Source organism: Psittacula echo (genome assembly GCF_963264785.1).
Source record: "Psittacula echo genome assembly, chromosome: 2".
NCBI lineage: Eukaryota > Metazoa > Chordata > Aves > Psittaciformes > Psittacidae > Psittacula > Psittacula echo.
In genome coordinates this window covers 39796659-39819320 of record NC_137737.1, presented here as the reverse complement: position 1 = coordinate 39819320, position 22662 = coordinate 39796659, and the positions used below count along the sequence as shown (strand labels likewise).

At 36.8% G+C, this 22662-nt stretch overlaps 1 protein-coding gene across 1 annotated transcript in view; it reads right to left on the bottom strand.

Moving 5' to 3' along the window:
• Positions 1 to 22662, bottom strand: part of MALRD1 (MAM and LDL receptor class A domain containing 1) — a gene marked incomplete at both ends in the record, with an annotated part of 263139 nt that overhangs the window by 22877 nt on the left and 217600 nt on the right. The gene's annotated exons all lie outside the window — the stretch shown is intronic.

Sequence of the window (22662 nt, the reverse complement as noted above, 5' to 3'; positions counted from 1 at the left end):
CTTATATGGGAGACAACACTGTACAATAACATTTAATGCTGCTGCTTCTCAACATTGTACAAGCTAGGTTCACAAGTACAGACTAAGATTGCATCAACATGAATATATTCTTAAAACTTTTCACTTGTACTTTAAATGTCTGTCTATAAGAAACAAACAAAAAAGCTACAAAACCACTCTTTTTCTTACCCTCCATGTAATACAGGGGCAGTGGTTTACACTCTATTTGAATCACTCACCCCGCAGAACAGGCTTAAGTTCTGCAATAAATTCTATATATGCCAGTGTGGTCCATGGGAAAGAATAATGCTGGGATGTTGTATCTACATATTGCACAGTCCTCTTCTGATATTAGAGATTAATTTCACAGAAGCTTGGGGAATTCACTCTCTAGTTTCTTGCTAACAAGTTAAATTTATGAAATCTTCAGAGAAATGACCTTTAAACAATTTATGAGAACCTAAGACACTTTAGATGCAATAAAAATAATTTCATCACATTTCTCCCAGCTCCACATTCTGTTAGCGTTGTTATGGTTACAGAGTCAAGACTTGATAATTTAGGAGAGGCTGGAATTAAGGATTCCCATGCAATTTCAATTCAAACCCTCTTGCGTGCTCAGGCACAGTATTTGATTGGAAGATCACAAATCCCTCTACACCTCCCTCCCTAATCAAAAACTTTCATTCTGCTATTCAGTGCTTAGCTTTGCAATAAGATTATTATCACAGCATATAGGAGAGGTAATTCACTATGCTAAGTGAAAAAACAGGAAAAAAATATTGTTATTATGAACAGTTAAACCATCTCTTCTGTCGTCAGTGTTCAAACCTTCAAACTTCTTTACTTAATACTGCTCTAGTAGCTGACATTTGAACTCCAAGTCCATTCTTGACAGTTTTATTGGGAAGAATAGATGATAGCCCTAAATCTGGCTTGTTTGAATAACTTTGATAGAAGAGCTTATTTCAACTGATATACTGTGTATTTTGAGAAAGAAAATCTTTCCCATGATCTTCAGTGCACCACAGATTGTTAATAATATATGGTGAGCTACAGCTAATGTTAACAGAATTTCTAACAGTATTCCATTCATAAATTTGCAGCCAAAGAGCGTGCAATACATATGTAGAACAGGGAACTATTCCCCTAATGTTAATGCTCCGTGCAATCAATCATGGTACTTGAACAATTCAAAGCACCTTGTATCCTCCTTTAAGGTGTACCACTTGGCAGAACAAAAACCTAGTTAACCTCCATTGCTGGTCAACAGCACTAACAGACAGCTGTAGCATCCGAAAATCTGTGAGGCCAAAGAATCCTTGCTAAGTTCCGGTTTTCTACTGACAATTTCATGTCAACAGTTGGGATGAGGTGGCAGGCAGCCATGACAAACATTCCATATTAATAAGGGACAGATTTACATTTTGTAAAGGCACAGGACAAAGACTTTTATATAACCTGAAGTCGGTTTCTATACAGCTGAAAAACTGATTTTATTAACCTACATCTTCTCCAAACGCAAAGACATTGCACTTTTTCATCTATTTGGAATAAAAAATGTAATTTTTTTCTGTATAGTTCCTAGCAGATGATTATTTTTACTACTCTTGAAACAGTCTGTTACAAAGCTGGTACAATGCCCTGCCTTTGTTCTTCACTTCAGTAACTGAAAATCAAGACAAGATATCTTAATTTCACAAATATTTTCAAAGAATTAGACTGAGAAAGGTATTGCATTACTGCATATCATATCATGTATGTGAAAGAAATTCATAATATATCAAAGCATGACATATTCTGAAATGTGTTCTCAAATATGACCTGTTAGCCAACTCTTTTATGTACAAAATGAGACTAAACTTATTTGTACATGACAGTTTTCTATCTTTTGAATAAGAACAGACATTGATAAGATGTTTTCTAATTTGTTTTTCTTACTAGAAGGATTTTCTCACAGCAGTACTTTTGAATATATTACTGTAAAAGCAAGAATAACCTAAAGTTTTATTCTGTTTTTCATGATGCACGTGATGACCTGCTGCTTTACAGGATTGACAGTTTTGACATCTAAAATTTCCTTCCCATTTTTTCTTTCCTTTTTCTTGTTTTGGGAAGTAATCTGAATTTTAGAGCACAGTAGTCTATGTTAGCTTTTCTTCTGTCTCCAAACTTGTACTTTACAACTTTTTTGGTTATGTTGTGATATTCACCAAAACTCACCAGCAGGACTGATACTACATATGGACCTGGACTATTAAATCCCACATCATATCTTTATGTTGTGGGCACCAAGTATATACACAGAGCCATGAAAATAGTGACAGGCCAATGCAAGTCTTACTTGCCATTTTATCACAGGACATACAATGCTTGCTTTTCATATGGAAAATTTGTGAATCTCAGCCTGTTTCTTTCCAAATGTAAATATGTAGATAGGTTGCATATTTGCTTTCAGTGTTATGTTAACTTCCATTAATCAGTGTGAATAGCTTTGTTTGAGCCCTCAATGGAGGAAGCAGGCTGATCTTTTCCTGAGAAACTACTGAGCAGCTAGACAAGAGGTAAGGAAGAGAGTGGAGACTGCAGATGAAATCAGACTTGGCATGACAGGATGACACAGCACAGAGCTGCCAACCTGCGGCTCACAATAAAAAGACTGAGAAACAACTGAAAGGAGAAAGAGAGGGGAGATGAAGGGTCTCAGAGACAAGTGAATGCTTCCTCAGGACCAGAGGATGAAAAGCAGAGCTTGCAGCCACTCAGAAAGCATCCAAGGTAACTGCAACAAGATGGGAAGTGAGGACACATCTGTGAGGAAAAGTAGGCAAGGGGATAGCTGTGAGTAAATGCTTTTATACCTACTCTATTTTCCTTAGTCACACTGAGTTTTCTTGATTTAAATAGTATTCTAATTCAGATTCCAAGAAAGCTGGCTTTGAGTTTAAAAACCTTTTTGTGTTCAGGCTGGGTACATCTACTTTTGAGACAGAGCATGTTGCAAGTACGTCTTAAGGGATAAAAAAAAAAAAAAAAAAACAACAAAAACCCAGACGAAAAGCCATGAGGATGTTATTAGGAAAAAATGTGCCAAATGTTTTTTGCTTAGCCTGGGTTTGACTGCAGGTCATAAAATCATAGAATCATAAAGTAGTTAGGGTTGGAAAGGACCTTAAGATCATATAGATCCAACCCCCTGCCATGGGCAGAGACACCTCACACTAAACCATGCCACCGAAGGCTCTGTCCAACCTGGCCTTGAACACCGCCAGGGATGGAGGATTCACAACTTCCCTGGGCAACCCATTCCAGTGCCTCACCACCCTTACAGTAAAGAACTTCCTCCTTATATCCAATCTAAACTTCCCCTGTTTAAGTTTGAACCCATTCCCCCTTGTCCTATCCCTACAGTCCCTAATGGAGAGTCCCTCCCCAGCATCCTTATAGGCCCCCTTCAGATACTTCAGATAAAATATTGTAATCTTGGCAGCCACAGAACTACAGCCACCTTTTGGGGTCCCCAACTTGTGGGTATGATGATATGGTATAACTTCTAGTAGAAAACACTGGCCCAAGTTGCAGCTGCATCTGCAGGTGTTTTCCCATGCACAGGCAGAAGAGGACACAGGCAGCTTCCTGGAAGTGGCAAGAACCTGCCTGCTTTCCTTTCTTGCTTGCTTGACTGCTTGCTTCCTTCCTTCTTCCTGCTCTCTTCCTTCCCTGCAAATTAGTTGTGAAAAATCTTGCAGTCAGCTCATGCCAGAGGAAATGGAAAAGAAAAACAATGTCTATTTTCTCCTCTTAGCTTTTATACGGTAAGAAACATTACTAACCAGGCCGGAAGAAACAATATTTTGCCTGTATTTACATTTCTGTCATATTGCTAACTTCAACTTGATTTTCAGCTCTTCTGTCAATCTATCTCCACTTCTATCACTGACGTTGCCCCATTTCACTTATTAACCAAATACATCCCTGTCTTAATAAAAGGTCTTACAAATGTTTTCAGATTACTTGGAGCTCCACCAGTTTAGAAACACAGCTACATACCCCCACAAGAGAGATTATACTCCTACACTGCCTGATCCTTGCACCTCCTTCCAGATTCCTTGTACACCTTGAGCTTAGATGAGGAAGGTGAGTATAGAGGATTCAGCTCTCTGTTCATGTTGACCTGATGAAAGGTTAAATTAACTGACTGGTAAGGCAGTGAATAACTTCTATGTGAGAGTAAAAGTTATTTTAAAAGGGTCAGAAAACAAGTATTGTCTCAGACCTCAAGCATATACGTGACTGAGGCCCCTGCCAACTCCCTGGCCCCCCAGCTTTTTAATGAGCTCTAAAATACTTAACAGAATAGAAAACAAAAAAATGAACTCTAATCTTCAATGCATTAAAATTATTTTTTTTTTTTAAAGAGGTCTAATTATTTGTTTCTCACCTTCTTATAATAAGTAAGAATTTTAAGTTGTGATACTTAAGGGACATTTTGGAATGCTGTACAGCAATTCTCACATTTGATTCATAAAAACATTTGTAATACTTTATGAACATACAGATTTTCTTCTTTAAGCAGATAAAGATATGGCAGACTTCTATTACAAGGAATTCAATTCAGGATTTTTTGCTGAAATATCCAGGAGAGAAAGGAATGTTTATAATCCTCTTTTATGTTTAAAGACTTCCTTGGAAAGCCAGCAGTTAGATGGGGATATAATCACAAACACTGGGGTGCTAGAATTTGTGAAGATGGAAGGGCAATAGTGCTGTCCATCCATAACATATTGTAATGTTTTCTGAGCCTCTTTCCTTGATTTGGTTTGGAATTCCAATGAAAAAGTATCTTTCCTGATATTTTATATTTTTGACAGATGGTAAATACCACACAACTAGTTTGCACGATATTTCTACAACATCTTCAAGTCTAACACAAAAGCATTTAAAACAAAGTTGTATTTCAAAATAATTCTTTTTGGTAAGAGATGAACAAAATCCTGCCCAATTTATGGAGTGAACGTTGGTGTAAGGTTGTCTGGCTTTTTCAATTTACACTTTCAGGTGGAGATAAGAACATTTACATCAGCTGAAGAATTGGTTTAGTTATTACTGTGGTGTTACTTACTACTATGAACTTCTTTTACTGCTCGGGAATGAAGCTAGAAGTACGAAATGTACGGGGCCAAGTACTGGTAAGAGTGGAAACAGGATTTGTTGCAGGCATGTGCACATTGTAGAACTTGTATGAACATCAATGCAAACTGAAGGATCTATGCAGTTTTGTAAACTAAGTACTGAATTTTGTTTCTTTTATTTCATAATCGAAACATGGCTAGTATCTCAGACTATCCTCAGTCTTTTCTTGAAAGGTTGAGGGTTAAAATGAGAGCAGCAGTTGGTGTTCATGCATGTAGTGTTCTTGTGAGTAACAATTTATATGAATTTGTTTACCTTTGAGATTAATTATTTCTTCCTGAGCATTTAATGAAGCCTTAGTTCTTGCCCCTAAGCAGGTCCATTCCAGCTATTTTCTTTTTTCCTCAAGAAAGAAACTGTGAGAGCTTACTTTCCATGAGGATTCAATAAAACCAGCCTTCCTGTTGCTCTGGTCAGCCATACAGCAAAAAGGAAGTTAAACTGTTTGCTGACATATCTCTTATGGTTTGGGTCTGAGCCTCTGCTCTTGTGCCTGCTGCCAGAAGTTTGACTTGCACAGACAATACTTTGTGGGTGGTGACTTCACTGGGAATCAAGAGCCAAGAACTGAAATGTCCTGTGTGCTATGTCTGTGGTGCTTAGGAAAACATTACTGGATCCACACTTTTAAAGTTATGGCAGATGTGCTTATTTTGTGGTAACCATGCAGTGGAAGAAAGCTGTTCTCTGGCCCCTAAACCCCAGCTTAGCTAATCATAAGGAAGGTTAGCAAATGCAGTACTTTTCTCATGACATTTCATAAACACAAGGTTACAAAATGAATGTGGATGGAAAGGCAAATAATCCTTCCATCCCTTGTGATCTGCATAGAATTGTGGTTTGCCTGAACTGGCTGAAAGCTCCTGGTAATTATTTAGAAAGATTGGCACTGTTTAGAGAGCTAACATATCTGCATAAATTCCTATCTTACCCTTGCATTCTTTGGAACATACAAATGAATCTTGATATGTAAGGACTATCCTAAATCCAGATGTAGAACTTGTATTAATATCGTTGATATTTGATATCATTGATATCTTGAGCACACAATACAGGCTGGGTAGAGAATGGATTGAGAGCAGCCCTGAGGAGAAAGACTTGGGGGTGTTGGTCGACAAGTCTAACATGACTCAGCAATGTGTGCTTGCAGCCCAGAAAGTGAACCATACCCTCTGCATCAAAAGAAATGTGACCAGCAGGTCGAGGAAGGTGATTTTCCCCCTCTACTCTGCTCTTGTGAGAACTGACCTGGACTACTGCGTCCAGCTCTGGGGTCCCCAACATAAGAAAGACATGGACCTGTTGGAGCTAGTCTCAAGGAGGGCCATGAAGATGATCAAAGGATTGGAGCACCTCTGCTATGAAGGGAGTCTGAGAATTGGGCTTGTTCAGCCTGAAGAACAGAAGGCTCACAGGAGACCTTACAGAAGCCTTCCAACAGCGAAAGGGGAACTACAAGAAACCTGGAGAAGGACTTTTTAAGGAGGCCATGTACTGACAGGACAAGGGGTAATGGCTTCAAACTGAGAGGATAGATTTTGATTAGATACTAGGAAGAATTTCTTTACTGTGAGGGTGCTGAAGCACTGGAATAGGTTGATGAGAGAAGTTATGGCTGCCCCATCCCTGGCAGTGTTCAAGGCCAGGTTGGATGAGGCTTTGAGCAAAGTGGCCTGGTTGTGGAAGAGGGGGCTGGAACTAGGTGATCTTTAAGGTACCTTCCAACCCAAACCATTCTATGATTATGATATTTCCCTACAGTTCACAGTCAGCTTGAAGGAATCAGAAATTAACACATAAACCAATATTTATATAAAAAAGCAAGTATAACCTTACTTTTATAAGTTTATACTTATTAGTATGAACTACTTATTAAGTATATACTTACAAGATGTAGAGATATTGGTTGCTGTTTGGCCTGTCTGATTTACTCCTGCATATACTATGGGACATTATGAACAGAACGGTGAAAGCCTCAGTCAAAGTTGAACAGTGATTACAGCTAAATAAACCATTCCATTCTTTTTTTAGTACATTACTGAGAACAATCTTTACTAAATGTTCTTAACTGCAGCCAGTTACTGCATTACTGAAGTCCCGAAACTTTACTCAGCAAACTGTTAGGTATATCTATCATTGCCTTACTCACACTAGTCTTCCAGAATCCTCAATCATATTAAAAAAAAAATGGCAAAGGTGTCTTTATTAATTTGGTTTTCAACTTTTTGAGATAAGCACGTAAGAAAACCCAAGTGTTCTGCAAGAACTCGCATTGTTCTTCCACGTTTTTAACAGAAACTGTTACTGGCTTCTTGGGGTTCCTGGGAGCCTCTAAGAGCATGTAGAACCTTGACATTTGTTTATGTAGTTATAATTTACTATTACAGCTCCTGTGTTTGTTGTTATATCTGGGTCCCATTTCATGAAGGTGAAGAGTCCTTCTCATTAAGAACTTGAAACGAACACACCAAAAGGGCTGGAGGAGATGGAGGAGAGGGAGGACTGTTACAAGCTCATTGCTGGTGAAGAAGAAAGTCACAGAGAGGAAAAGAGTGAACTTTATTAATATTTAATCAATATTGCACCAGAAAGCCTTTTGAAAGTAGGTAGGATATGAGTTTTTAAATTGCTTGCAAGATCTGGAAGAACTTAAATTAGAGGAGCTGCACAGGCTGAGCTCAGAAATCTTCAGTTCCAGACTTGCACTTTATTCTCGGAACTAGTTTATACCCCTACAGAAGCAGAATGTATGGATGTGCACAGTAAGTGCTCAGTTGCTCAAGCGCTTTTTTTTGTGGCCTTAGAATTTTTACTTCAAAAAATTTGTTTTCTAATGGTCCAGCCATCTTTCCTGCCAGGCTTCATAAATCCATGCAAGAAACTGCTGCTTGAACTGCCCTAAAAATAACAACAGAAATAAAAAAGTCAATCCAAACCAAAACATTTCCATGTGGGTTCTTTGTTGCAGAAAAGTGAAACTAGCCATAAGGAATGCACACACTGGCACCACTTTGAATACTTTTGAATACTTTGAATACTTCAATATTTTTTTAAAACCACTAAAAAAATTCTGTTTTGCAATTTTTCTGTGCTTCCCGTTTCACTGATGTTATATGTATTGGGTTTGCATGGCAAGGTTTTGGTGGCAGGGAAGCCATAGGAGTAGCTTCTATGAGAAGCTGTCAGAGGCTTCCCCCATGTCAACAGAGGCAGAGCTAGCCAGCTCCAAGACAGACCTGCTGCTGTCCAAGGCTGATCCCTTGGTAGCCCAGCAAAGATGGTAGCGCCTCAGGGATAACATAGTTAAGATGGGAAAAAATAAAAGTGCACAACTGCAGCTGGAGAGAGGATTGAGAATGTGAGAGAAACAGCTCTGCAGACACCAGGGTCAGTGCAGAAGGAGGGGAGGAGGTGCTCCAGGAGCCAGGGCAGAGATTGATTGACCTGCGGCCTGTTGTGAAGATCTTAGTGAGGCAGGCTATTCCCTACAGCACACTGGTGGAACAGACACCTGCAGCCCTGGGAGGACACCAGTGCAGGGGGATGCTTGAAGGAGGCTGTCACCCCATGGGAATCCTTCACTGGAGCAGGTTTGCTGGCAGGACTTGTGACTCCATGGGGTACCCAAGCTTGAGCAGTCTGTTCCTAAGGGACTGCACCCATGGAAGGGCCCCCCACACAGGAGTAATTCATGAAGAACTGCAGCCTGTGGGAAGGACTCAGGTTGGAGAAGACCACGGAAAACTGTAAAATTCCCTGTCCCCCTGTACCAATGTGGGGGAAGAGGTAGAGAAAATCATGACTGAAGTTGTGTCCAGGAAGAAAGAAAGGTGAGAGGAAGGCATTTTAAGCTTTGGTTTTATTTCTCATTACCCTGCTCTGATTTGATTGGTAATAAATTAGATTAATTATCCCCGAGTTGTCTGTTTTGCCTGTGACAGTAGTTGTTGAATGATCCCTCCCTGTCCTTATCTCCACCCATGAGCCCTTTTCCTATTTTTTGTCTCCCCTGTCCAGCTGAGAAGTGATACAGCGGCTTGGGTGGGCACCTGGTGTCCAGCCAGGGTCAAATCACCACGGCACACCAGAATATGAGCCACAGATAAGTCTTCTGACAGCTTTTGTAGTCTGGTAACATTAGAAAGGAGACTGTTTTGGAATACTGGGTGGAAGTACTTTGTAATGAGGACACACTTCATTCACAAGAAGGAAAACTGTTTTTCAGATGCTGAAAAAGTACTCAATGTCCAGAGAACCTTCTCCCTGTAGCATGTAAAATACACATGTTCCTGATGTTTTTGCGTACTGATAGCTCAGGCTTGTACTGAAAGGTACAATCTAAGAATGAAGACAACTATTCTTCCTTTCTAAATATTCCAGAGATTTCTAGGTCATACGGGAAATTTTTCCTCAAAAATGACTTTGTAGAAACATTTCTGACTAGACAGCTTTTTGCAGAATATTTTGTTAAAATTTCTGCTTTTCACCAGAAAACTTGAAAGTCTTTGATATTCTAGCGAAAAAATGATTCTTGAGATTTTGAGCAAGACTAACACTATTGTCATTTTCACTAGCATGTCTTTGATGAGACAGAGATGAAAGGAAAAAAAAGGATCAATCTTCTAAATTTTAATTTCACAGTATAATGTTTAGAAAATTCTAAGCAAATCAGAATTTACAGAATTAGGCTAAAATCTGCCTATCTGTTTAAGAAATAATATTATATCCCTACTATCCTATATATTGCATGCAAATTTATGTTCTCCCATTTCCATGTAAAAAGATGCAAATGAATTTGTTTAGCCCATGGCATTAGCATAGGTTTTGCCTGGGTTTCTTTCTTTTTTGCCCTTTTTTTCCCCCACAGACTGTATGAACTATAAATTACTTTCTTGAGCCAGCCTGAAAAAGAGGAATCATTTCATTTTGATTACTGTTGCAGCACGTGTGCTTCTGAAATACTAGCAGAGCTTTGAATGCTGCAATCTAGCGTGCCTTAACAAAAGAATTTTACAGTTCACTGCTGTGCATTTTTTAGGAATACTTGTACATTTTTCATGCTCAAGAAGAAAAAATATTCAAATAAAGACGGCCTTGAAAATTTACTGAAGTATTTGTTCCAGCTTTTGCATGCCAATACCAGCTGTGAGGACTTCAAACCAGCAGAACAAAATAGGTTATTAAAAAAGAAGGTTAGAGACTAAAGATGGAAAAGTTGTAGAAGAAGCTCAAATGTCAAAAATAAGATTATTGTACTATGCTTTGATTCTCTGTATTTATGGGAAAAGCACATGCCTAATTCCTTCCTGTGCTCAGTCTTTGTTTCGTGCACATTTAGAATGAAGTTATTTTGAAAGAGATACCTGCTTTTTCTTCAGTAAGTATAAAGAGTTCTGTTAAGTTGTGCTCTAAACTTTGAAAAGTGTGCAGACCTGTTAAAACATAGAATCTATTGATATTGCGCACTGGGTAAGGGACAGGTTATACTGTCCATATTACGCCCAGGGTTAGCATGCAGTATTTGAAATGTACTCAAATTATACTTGCTAAATGAGAAATGATAGATGGAGTTGGAATAAATTATGAAGGCTTTGAAATCAGCTTCAGTAATTAACATTTATTGCAACAAGAAAGAGCGAGCAGAGATGCAAAACCAAGAACAATAGGTTCAGATCAATAGCCAAGAATCCCCTCTGCAGCTGCTTTCTGAGAAACATCAGCCTAAAAACCCTGCAGTCATCCAAGCAAGGAAGGACAATGCTGCAATAAATGAGATGCATGATGATGACAGCTTGGGCAAGAACTTTTATTAGATGTGATGGGTAGGAAAGAATCTTAGAATGAAAACTTAAGAAAATATGTGCAAGGTATAGATGCAACCTGCCTGTAGGTATTAGGTAAAGTTCAGAGTGTAAAATCTTCAGAGTGTAATCATCTCAGGATGATTAAGGAATAGGTTTCCTGGAGGATTTTTTCACAAGACAAAATTCAAGTGACACTGACCTTGTAGTGAGTATAGACTGCATAGAGAAAGCTGATTAGAACTTCACCATCTTTTTCATATATGCAATAGTTCTGCCATATAAATCTTATATTTATATTTGGGGGCACATTATGACACCTATGAATGTCTTAAGTTGGCCTTACTCTAAGATATATTTTAATGTCAATATAGATAAATATATAGTTTTAGAAAGCTAAGAAAGAGTAATTTGATAATTTTGCAACTTCTGTATTATATTTAAACACACAGCTGTGTTGTATATTGCCATATTGAAATGCAATACTCATAGTTCTCTAGTGGTACAATTTTTGTAGATCAGAATAAAGCATTAGGTATATCAACAACTTCTGTGTTTACAGTGACTTGTATTTTGCTTTCTGTAATAATGTATTCTAAAAACACAAAGTATTAGAAAGATAGCTGTAAAAGCATTATATCTCTATACAGATATAGATTATATATATCTATAGCTATACATTCATCTGTATAGATAGATATAAAAGCTAAATTAAGTATATTTACTATACTTGTATAATCTAATTTGGTCTATTAGTCACACAGCTGTACACATTTTAGCTTTACTATCTTATGATCCATCAGAAAAAAACCTCAGCTACTTACATTAAGTAAAACATTCTCAGCCTGTAGCTTTTTTTCTGCTTTATTACAAGAAATGTACTGGTAGACTTTATTGGTAACATAAGGGAAGCCCAGACAAATGGAGAATTTGACAAAATACTTATTAAACTACTAGAACTATAATAATTAATAGTTGTGTAACCTCAAAGTGCATTCTGCTAAATTGCCTCACCTTCACTTCTAAAAGCAAAAGTGTTGGGAAGACGCTGTCCATGGATTTCTATGACTATGTAAACACAATATTTTCCATACACTAAAATATTAAACAAATTTTAGGAGATCTTTCTTATATTTTCCTGAGTCCCAAAGACTTTTACATTAATAAAGTATCAATTTACAGAAGGTTAAAGAAAATCAAAATAAATAAAAGTTTTTATCCACCTATTGAAGGCTGTTAATAATGAGTGATTAAAAAACTCCTGCTGTCCTATTTATTCTATGTCTTTTTTAATAGACTACAATACAAATCAAACCATGCACTTTCATTCACCTGATAAAAAGCAATGGTTTGCTAAAGAGTACCTAAAATCTGAAAACTAAGTTACCAGAGGAGAACTAACTATTTATAAACTAGAATTCAGCTCTGTGAAAAAAAAGCATTAGGATATTCAGCTCTGTTTAGCACTGCTCAAAAATGTGTTGTTCAGATTCTGGTCATGCAATGCTGTTATCAGTCTCTAGCGTAGGAAACTCAAGCATGGAAGGACTGCATCATACAGGCTTCATTTAGCTGTAGGTAGTCATCTTCGTGTTAGCTTCTTTTTGCAGTCGTAAACAAAATTTTTTTATTTGCACAACTTTTGCCACTCAACTCAGTTGAGCAGGCATTTCATAATTGGAAAATACAATAGTTAATAAGGATAAATAGCATATTGAAAAGTTCTAAGTGGAAACAAGAAAATGCATGAAGCAGGAATAATAATAATTTTCTAATATACAAAGTTAATGACCCAAAGGTTAAACATATTTAATATTAGAATTTAGACAATCCTTTTTGTATATTCTCATCTAGCACTTATGGTAAAGAAGCTATTGTCACATGGGGTTGGCTCCAATACTCTTTTCCAACAAATATTCGTTGAGGATTAGCCTAGATGCAATGCACGTGTGTATACACAGTTGATCCTGAAATCTATCCAAGGAATTTATACAGCTTTAAGTACATAGAGAACTACATAGAAAAATAAAGATGTCAGTTTGCATTTATTGACAACCCTTTCTCACTGACCTTGGAGAGAACCAATATAGTTTTGGCTTCCATATGGCTGCACAAAGCATGGGTTAAGGTATGGTTTAGTTCAGCACTGCTAGAAAGACATATGATAATTTCTCATCTAGTCTGCTGATAAAGAAGCACACGTACTGCCAACGAACAAGACAAAGATAAAATATCATGCATCCAAGCCAGTTAGTTTTATCAGCAACAGGGAAATAATCCACTTAAATCTAAACCTTTCTCCCCTCCACCATTTAAAAACGAACAAGCAAAATTTCAACCTCCTGCAGTTTACTGACTTCAGTAACTTAGGTGGATATTTGATGTTGCATTAGATTTTCATGGCAAAGTTGAGCCAGGGAAGAAGGGAGGAACTGAAGAAGATGTTTTAAGATTTGTATTTAGTTTCTCACTATCCTACTCTGATTTGATTAAATACATTAATTTTGCCCAAGTTGAGTCTTTTTTGCCCATGATGGTAATTGATTAATGATTTCTCTCTGTCCCCATACGTATTTCATTATATTTTCTCTCCCTTGCTCAGCTAAGGAGGGGACATGATAGAGCGGCTTTGGTAGGCACCTGATATCCAGCCAGGGTCAACCCACCGGAGATGTTTATTTCTGCACTAACTCTGGTATTTGATCCAACTGTAAGTCTTGCTGAATCACATTAACTTGACAGACTTCAAAAGGATATTTCAACATTCACATACATCATACAATCCAGTATATATTTTTAAAAGAAAATTATTTCTGTTATTGAAAATATGACTTACAGTCCAGATGCAGAAAAAAATATTTTAGCTTAAATGTGTATGTACTTTTTCCCTAAAGGACACACAAAAGTCTGTGTGGAAATAGTGCACAGGTACTGATTCCCACTTAAAGATGTAGCCTAGTAGCTGATTAGAGTAATAGCAAACATGAAAAGATCCTTCCACGAATCCTCTATGTTTATATGCATGTTTTAAATTGAAAAGCGTGGACCTTTTCAGGTAAGTCAACATTTCAAAAGCTGGCAAGAAAATTTCAGCAGTTCTTAATCTAATAGCATTTGCTACTTTTAAACAACCCCTTAACCACCTAGCAACAGCACAAAGGGTATAACACTCAGAGATTTAAATTACACTTTCTGAACAAGAGTGAAAATTGGAAATGTGCAAGATAGCTTGAAGACATTGTGACACCAGGATCTCTACAGGGTCAGACTGAATAGACCACTTATCAGATAGTACAGAATAGAAGATGCATGTCTTCCTTATACAACTTGCAAAATAATGCAGATTCTCAAATACAGATCTCCACCATATCCATCTTTCCTGCCATCCTCAGCACAGGCTTATCTGAACCACAAATTTCCTCACTGTAGTGACTGTTTAAAATAGTATCAACATGTTTGATGATATATATGTTTTCTGAAAGACTCCCTTACACTTTTACAATACATTTTGTACCCAACCAGTACCCTCCAGGTACCTCCTACAAAGAGGGCTCTAGTGAGGTTATTCTGGACAACAAAGTTTTGATACGCAGACATATGGATGTAATCTTAGGGTATGAGAACACTGTTTTTCACACTAAGTACTGTCTTTTACTTCCATTTAAGTGCAGGAAGACTGAGTCTGTAAGAAGATTGTTACTCAAGCTTAGTAAGAAAATCTGAGTCCAGACTGTGTTAATTATTGTTTGATTTCGTATACTCCAAAAGAAGCAATTTATGTGCTTATAATTAGACACACCTCAAAATGTTTTTAAATTTCTGTGGCAAAAAAACAGCCACATGAATGTGAAGGAAAGGGAGCTGTAGGACAAGTATCTTTGCAGCCTTTGTGTTTATACTTCCTTCATTATTATGTAATTCCTCAATTGTCCCTTATTTTTCTCTCTTTTGAAAACTATTTGTTATTTTACAGCTATTCTTTCCTGTTTTGAACAAAACAGAACAAAATATTATGTGATTTAAAGCTTTTCATCTATGTTTCCTACTCTTCAGCAGCTGGATTTTGTAGGAGTAACCCTTCAGGGAACACTCCATATTTTGGTAAACATCCAATATCCAAAATTAATTAACATTCTCCCATATAAAAATATCTCAACACTCAACAAGCAGCCTCAGATACACTTCCTTGATCCTAAACTTGTGCATACTGTAGACAAAATTCTCTCCTGAATTTTAAATGTAATAATGCTTCTAGTTCTGGGATATATGTCATTCTGAGGTAAAGGTGAGCTGCACTTAGTAATAATAAAAATCTCACCATGGTTTCCTACACCATGTAGATACCTCATTTTGCTTTGACTCTTTTTAAAGAGTGATTTGAAAATTAAAATGGAAATATAGGATATTTATCAGAAAATTTGAATGCTTTTAGTGTCTTAAGCACTACAGAGACTCAATTTTGGAAGGAGAAAAAATTCAATTGAGAAAATTTTTTTCATAAATATTCTTCTAAGTGATTTTTGCTGTAACTGTTAAATTAGACTTATTTGCCTATACCCTTCTCAATAATATTTTAGTATCTTCATATTAGAGCATCAATCTTTTTAATCAGATTCTAAATATAATTCTCATGCTGATCTTGAGAGTTGCAGTGAGGGTGATAATGAACTAAATAACCGAGCTTTATGCCTGTTCAGTCGTATTTGTTTAATTGAGTAAAACGTTCGGCTTTCAATTACATGGAGTCAAACTTTAACAGTTACATAGAGACAACCTTGTTTTAGCTTTAGAAAAAAGAAACTGATAAAGACAGATTGCTTCTGAAATCACTGGATTCAGCAATCAACTGATTCAGACCACTCACAAGTGAACTTCACAGGATGCCACTGCTTCATTGGAGATGGTGGCAATCTGCCCTATACATTTGATTGGGTTTGACTGAGATAAATGTTATTTGTGGGGTTTTTTCATCATTTCTAGGAGCTGCAAACTGCATGAAGCAGCTGGCTCCAGTGTGATAAAAAGCTGACCTCAGGATTATACTATTATCTTCAAAGAGGAGGAAAAAAGCAAAGCTAGAAGTAACTGCTTCTAAATAGGAAAAGATAACCAGTGTATCCATTTGTAAGGAAAAAATTGATAATTTACTAAATGGAAAGTTTCTAACTAGGTAAAACTGATTTGGCCAAATGTGTTTACTTTGAAGTTACTTGATTCAAGTAGGGAAAATATAAAAATCCAAATCCTTAGAAAAATTTGGCATATTTTTCTTGTATGCTGTCTTCCTAATACAGTGAAAAGGAATGAAAATTATTAATTAATAATAGTTGAATATATGAAATGCCACAGACCTCAGGTGAGTTCAGTTGACCATTTCATATAACTGACAAAAGCAAACATAAAAGGTGAGAACATGACAAATTTATTTTTAAATTAAAACCTTTGAAAAAAAATCACTATTCAATTGTTTTATATATAAAAGAAAAGATGCTAGCATCAACAAGCATGCATGAAATTTTATTGGGAGCTTGTTCTGTCTGGGTTGGTATACTTGTGTTTACGTAGACTCATTACTGCTTTTTTATGAAATAGAAAACATGGAAAACACTACTGAAGATTTGAATTTCCTATGATGCTTAGTGTTCTCTTATACATATTCTTAATGACATCATGTTTGCGTTTTTTGGAAAAAGCTATGATGTTCAAACTGAAACAGGGGAAGTTTAGATTGGATATAAGGAAGAAATTCTTTACTGAGAGGGTGGTGAGGCACTGGAATGGGTTGCCCAGGGAGGTTGTGAATGCTCCATCCTTGGCGGTGTTCAAGGCCAGGTTGGATGAGGCCTTGGGTGACATGGTTTAGTGTGGGGTGTCCCTGCCCATGGCAGGGGAGTTGGAACTAGATGATCTCAAGGTCCTTTCCAACCCTAACTATTCTATGATTCTATGATTCTTTGTTAGAAGCATGAAAAGCCAAAAAGCAACATATAATTTTATCAGGAACAGGCACCCTCATTTCACAAATCTTTTCTGAATAAGAAAAGATAAAGAGTAAAGTGAAAAAAATATATGAAATAGAAACTTCAGGAGAGAGTTTTCTGTGAGCAAATCTCTAATGAGCATTTCCATCAATATACTGTACAATTTCTTTCACAACAAGTTTTGTTTCATTTATTCTGGAGAACAGAGTTATTAACTTGCCTTCCCATTCTCGATTTTATCCAGTGCAGGCAACCTGAATTTATTATTTTATTTGCCTCAGTATCACTTTTCAGATGGCACTGGCTAACTGAAAGATATGAAAAATGGTGTTCTATATATGTTTGTATATATGTCTCCATATAAGAATATGCTTTTGTCTTCATTTTGGAGAAGGCAAATCTTAGCATAACATTCCTTTTCAATGTCTTATCTTTTTGACTGCTCACCATTATTGTGCTTTTATTTATGGTTACCTCCTTGTTCCATTCCTCCTCTCCGTATTGTTTCTTATGTGTGACTACCACTTTCTTGGGTAGCTATATGGCTCTATATAGCTCTATCAATTTACCTGTGTTGCACTTGTTTAGTACAGCTAAAATATTCTTAGGAAGGGAGAGAAATCAATACCAGTGTGCCTTGCTTCAACAGGTAATAATTCAAAGTGATTCAGCAGCTGCTACATGAGCAATCCTCGCTGTGGTGGAAATGTCTGAGAGCAGCAGGACGAACAGCTGAAATGGAGCCTCCCATCTTCTCCCCTTGTAGATTCTTTACTTATGAATTGGGATGTGCCTATCTTGTCAGTTTCTAAGCTTTTTGTCAGTCTTTAAGCTCTGTATTTCCATCAAATCAGAGGCCAGATGCTTCCAAGCATTTTATTTTCTTAGGTGGGAATACTATTATCACTCCTATTTTCATGACATACTGTGTGATATTAAAATAATCCTTCCACTTGCAGTTTTTAAAGATAACTACCACCATCGTGTTTCAAAAATCCAGTAAAACAGTACATATGAGAATACATCCAAAAAAAGCAAACATGTTTAGACAAAAAATCTAACATTCCTCACTGGAAGATATTGCCCAAAAGGATGAGGAATTTCTCTCATTTGCAGCATATGATACTTGATAAGAAAAGGTATTGAATAAGTCTACTGCGGCATTATTTAAAGCTACATGCTACCTTGTAGAGCTTCTCCCCAGAATGCATTGTGCTTACCAGAAGTTAGAATTTTAAAGACAAAATCAGATTGTGAGAAAATGTCACAACTACCAAAAAAGGTTTGGTATCTTTTTTTATATTTTTTGGTGTAATATTATTTGCTGGGTATAAAATGTTTTATTTCCATTAAAACATACTATTTTTGGTTACAATAATGAGCCCATTTTAAAAGTGAGAAGTGAAAAATAGAGGACCAAATACCATGTATCTTTTCTAAGGAGAATAAACAAAAGTCCCTTCCTCTGAGTTAATTATTACCCTGTAAAATCAATTATTTTCTAAAACATGAAAGAGAAAGTAATATTTTTCACTTTTATCACATAAGGCAAACAAACAAATAATTGATTTTCTATACTTTGGGCCAAATTAGCACTTAAACACAACTACAAAGGTGAAATTATTAACTACCTATGTATAATGACTCCTTGAAATTCTAATCTCTACAGTTTAGTTGTCTAGATGGTACATATTCAATGCAATTTTAAAACTGTTTAATGAAGGCGTATTTCTAATTTATAAGATAATTTTTTATTACAGGCCAGTGAACGTAATTACATTTTCTGCTTAAGGATGGAGCCTTCTTACAGTTCAGAAATTAATAAAAGCACTCTCATTGCACTCTTTACTATTATTCAGTGTAACCACTCTGAAATTTAGTATATTACATAGAAACAGTGAAAAATAAAGGATAAAACAAACACTGAAGTATGTTTATTATACTTGAGTTTGTACATTTTAAATGTGAATGAATTGTATTAATCTTGTTCCTCTGGTATGAGAGTTAAAACTATGTATTATCAATCTGGAAATTTATTTTTTTTTCTGTTCTCAGGGGTTTTTATTTAGCACTAGTACAATCTTTGAACCCTTACCTAACACACTTTGCAAACACACTTTTCCCAGCTTGCTTGTTCTTGTCAATACTCCTTTTCTATGTTTCCAGAGGCCTGTGGTCTCACTTTAAAAAAAGTAAAGCCGACACAAAAAAGCCACTGGGCAAAAAATTGAGGAAAGTACTCACATAAAAAAGGAATAATTTTGAAACCAGACGATTGAAATTGCAAAAATTCTAGCATTATTGCTCAAATTATCATGATTTGCAAGCGCAGCCACAGTAGCTGATTGCCCGCACTATTTGGTTGCTTATCCACTGCAGAAGGGAGCTCAGTCAGGACATATAGTAGCTTAGTGAAATGAGAGTGGACGTAGTGTTTCAGACAGGAATGGGTTTGCGTGGCAAGGTTTTGATAGTGGGAGACCTACAGGGATGGATTCTCTGAGAAGCTACTAGAAGCTTCCCCTTGTGTCTGATAGAACTGATGGCATCTATTGTCCAGCCAAAGGCAACCCACCAGATATATTGATTTCTGCAGAAACTCTGGTATTAGCTCCAAACTGTAACTGAAAATGCATCACACAAACTGAGGCTCCATCTAGCCTGGAAGTCAAAGAAGATACCCAAGAACTAGTAAGAACAAGATAAACGTATTCGATATGCCCCCAAAATACTCTCCTGACCAAATAGAAGCAGCAAATACAAGTGGCTTTCAAACCTAACTCAGAAGTCAAATACCAGAGAGGATCAGGACAGCCACCAAGCTTGCTTCTTTCAAGTAGGAAGCTAAACATCATCTGCAACACACTATTGCTCTGCATTTCCTTGCAAGCTTTCACTGAAAACATCCACCATCAAATCAGTAGTCATATTCTCAAACACTGTGACCTCTACTGATGTTACCACAATCATCATGCACCATCTAAGAAAAGCTATTTTCAGTAGCATGAACAGAAATGACAGTAACCTGATGTATCAACCCTGTTACCCACTCCAATATATACTGACGCTATTAGACATATATCAACTGTTACCTTTTCCACCTGGTCTACTGATATCTTTCCAGAGAGGCATGTCAGACCTTGCATTCCACTTTCTATTGATCCCTCTTAGTTGCACACTACTGAAAGAAATTCAGCTTGGTGTCCTAAGTATTCACTTTATACATCTTAGCAACAATAGAGCACACATACAAAAACATGCAGCATCAGAATAACCTGAGAAGTACTATACGTATAAAATCGAGTCTGAACTTTCAATGTCCTCAAATAGTTGATTTGTTTTACCTAAGTAGCAACTGCAAATTCCCTCTGTTGCTATACTGACATGCTAAACTACTTGAAAGAGTCTATACAGTTAACTACTTCAAGCACACCGCATTAAAAATGCAGAAAAATTCACCCCTCCAGAGACTGGATTCTTTTCTATCAATATACCTCAAAATATGGTAGGATGAGCAGCAATTTTGATTTTTAAAGGAACATGATAGAACCTTGAATGAAATGAAGCTTTGACACCTGTCCAGATGTTTTTTATTAAATCAACTTTCTCAGAAAGGCCAAAATTACTTTTAAACTCCAGACTCAGGTTTATAGAAACTAGAGCACAAGCATCTTCAGTGGCGGAAGATCAGAATCCACTGTGTAAGGAAAACTATCAATCAAAGAATATGTTTACAGATTTTCCACTTGTCTACATTGTCACTGAAGAATATTAGTCAAACTCAGTGACTTTTAGGATCACTGCAATCTCTACAGAATTACCTCTGGGTATCTAGAAAGTCTTTCCTTCTCTGCAACTTCTGTGACAGGGCAGTGTCCATACTCTGCTCTTTCAGGGAACTACTTGCTGTCCAACAGGCTTACTGCATCCTGGTGTACTCTGCCTTTTCTCTTGACCTACCCTGCAGTCTAGAAGAGCAGCTGCTCTCAAGAGAAGAAGGTAACTCTACCTAAATCTGTCATCCCTTCTTCAGGAAATTTAAAGCAGTACTGAGAACAAACAGTTAAAAAAAAATAGTATCTTTCCCATGTTAATTTCTAGGGTTTTCATTGTTTGCTTGTTTTGGCTTTTTTTTTCCTAGGAAATGAAAACTGGGATATTTCTACATTTTTATCATTAGAGACATTTTAATTTTTTTTTTTCTTTTCATGATATTGATGTGTGGGATTTTCAAAAATTATGCAGAATCTTATCTTAGAAAAGTGCTAACTCCCCTGTTATATGTATAAATCCTTCAAAATATTACAAACATTGAATGGCATTGATATTAGACTGTTTATCTGGTGATTCCTTTTCTTCTCCATTTGCTATTCTCCAGTGATATCCCTTACCAGTAGAGTTTTCAGACAATCTTCCACTATATTTTGTCCTCAACATAAAAAGGACATGGAACTGTTGGAGCAAGTCCAGAGGAGGGCCACGAGGATGATCAGGGGAGTGGAGCACCTCCCGTATAAAGACAGGCTGAGAAAGTTGGGGCTGTTCAGCCTGGAGAAGAGAAGGCTGCTTGAAAACCTCATAGCAGCCTTCCAATATCTGAAGGGGGCCTACAATGATGCTGGGGAGGGACTTTTCATTAGGGACTGTAGTGATAGAACAAGGAGTAAGGGGTTAAAACTTAAAACAGGGAAGTTTAGATTGGATACAAGGAAGTTAATTACTGTGAGGGTGGTGAGGCCCTGGAAAGAGTTGCCTAAGGAAGTTGTGAATGCTCCATCCCTGGTGGTGTTCCAGGCCAGGTTGAACAGAGCCTTGGGTGGCATGGTTTAGTGTGAGGTGCCCCTGCCCATGGCAGGGGGGTTGGAACTAGATGATCTTAAGGTCCTTTCCAACCCTAACTATTCTATGATTCTATTGCAACACACACTATACTAGTATACCTGAACAGAGATGACCTATTTCCCTAACACAAGCACATACAGCTCTTCTAGTTACATTAGCCCATCATTTTAGGTCATTTTCATTTCTATGCCTTTGCACCTATTGTAATTACCTATGAATTACATCAGAACTCAGTATCAGGTTTCTTAGTAAATGATGAGGGGAAGTATCCTATTTACCATTTTACTATTCCAACTATCTTTTATTTCTGTAGATGATTTTTCTGTTGATATTTCTGTAGATATTTCTGTTGATTTCCTTTCATTTGAAAGTCCTAATGTAAGTTCAATTTTTATAATTCTCTTGTATCCTTCAAATATCAATTACTCCCCTCATGTCTTGTCCCTACAAGCAATTTTCTTGTTGATCAATGGTTTAATATACCAACTATCAACTCCTTAGCTGTTCCCAATTCCTTTATTTTCTGCTGGCTATTCATTCCATTCCATCTGCATCATTTCCTTATATTTTTTGTCTTCTTTCTCTCTTTCTGTGTCCCAAGAAGTTTTGAAACAGCCACTCTAATGAAATTCCAAGCTTTTTGCTGTGACCATTCTATATTCTATGATAGAAGAGATTCTTCAGGAAATCTGCAGGTAATTTACAGTGTTTCCTGAGAGTTAAATCAAAGTACTTTTTATGTAAGTAAGTGCCTGTGTTTTCTGAGTATGTTATTTATCACATTCCTTCAACAAGTAAGGATAAACTTGACTTGAAAGATACAATTCTGCAATAATTAAAATTTC